The following is a 1,015-nucleotide window of genomic DNA, read 5'->3' as shown; positions in this document are numbered from 1 at the left end:
ACATGCACCAAGGTGCACTCGGCCCACATGTGAGCGCAGGTCGTTGCGCCCGAGGTGGTGTGTGGGCACCGCGTTGCAGACGGGACACTGCACGCACACGACGCCCCCTCCAGGTGCACGCACGTAGGCCGGGCCGGGTGCACACCCGACGCCCTAGCAAGGTGCGCGCACCCGGGCAGGGCTCACACTTGGCGAACGGGGCGCACTTCGCGAGGGAGGGTGTGCACCTCGACGGGGGTGGGTGGCCGGGGTGGATTCGCACGTGGGTCGCGGTTTGCTAAGTACACACTGCGACAAGCTCATAACGGGTGCGATCATACCAGCGTTAGTGCACCGGATCCCATCAGAACTCCGCAGTTAAGCGCGCTTGGGCCGGAGTAGTACTGGGATGGGTGACCTCCCGGGAAGTCCCGGTGTTGCACCCTTTTTTAGTTTTTCGCCGGGCGTCGCAATGCTATTTGAATAAACCTTTTGCCCGTTTGCGTTCTCGTCGGGGCCGGGCCGGGCCGGGGTGCGCTGCCCGCACTACCGCGCGCGCGGGGGGCGACACCGAGCGCGCACCCGAGGCGCCCCGAGCACACAGGCCACGGTGCAACCCGGGCGTTGTGCGCGCACCCCGGTGCGCCCGAGGTGCTGCGCGCGCACCCAGGTGAAATCGGTGTGCACCTCGGCCAGTGCGCGCTCGGTCGAGTCGCGCACGTTGGCCAAGGTGCACGGTGATGTTTCTTACTCTAAGGTTCCGCACCAGACGCCCGGGACAGGTGAGCGAAGCTGGGCGGGGCCGGGTGCGCGGCCGGGGCAGGTGCACGCAGCTGGAGAGAGCTTTGGAGCACACTTCGGAGCGCACCAATGATGCGCTCCATTCAAAAGTTTCCTGAAAAGGCAAAAAAAGTTGAGATTATAGAATTTCCCACTTGAGAGATTGTAAAAAAAAAAAATTTAAAATGAAGGAAACGCGGGTGCCAAGGTGTGCGCAGCCCAGCCAAGGTGTGCGCACCAAGGCGCCCACCCTGGC

General features: G+C 63.8%; 1 non-coding gene across 1 annotated transcript; it reads left to right on the top strand.

The window, feature by feature from the left end:
* The first annotated feature begins 306 nt into the window (after window positions 1-306).
* On the top strand, window positions 307-425 carry LOC131868793 (5S ribosomal RNA). The gene has a single exon (XR_009367225.1). It is a non-coding gene; the product is annotated as a 5S ribosomal RNA (ribosomal RNA).
* Window positions 426-1,015: the final 590 nt, after the last annotated feature.

Source organism: Cryptomeria japonica, unplaced genomic scaffold (genome assembly GCF_030272615.1).
Source record: "Cryptomeria japonica unplaced genomic scaffold, Sugi_1.0 HiC_scaffold_220, whole genome shotgun sequence".
In the NCBI taxonomy this organism is placed as follows: Eukaryota; Viridiplantae; Streptophyta; class Pinopsida; order Cupressales; family Cupressaceae; genus Cryptomeria; species Cryptomeria japonica.
Note: the sequence above shows the minus strand (reverse complement) of the source record. Positions and strands in the feature narration are given on the sequence as shown.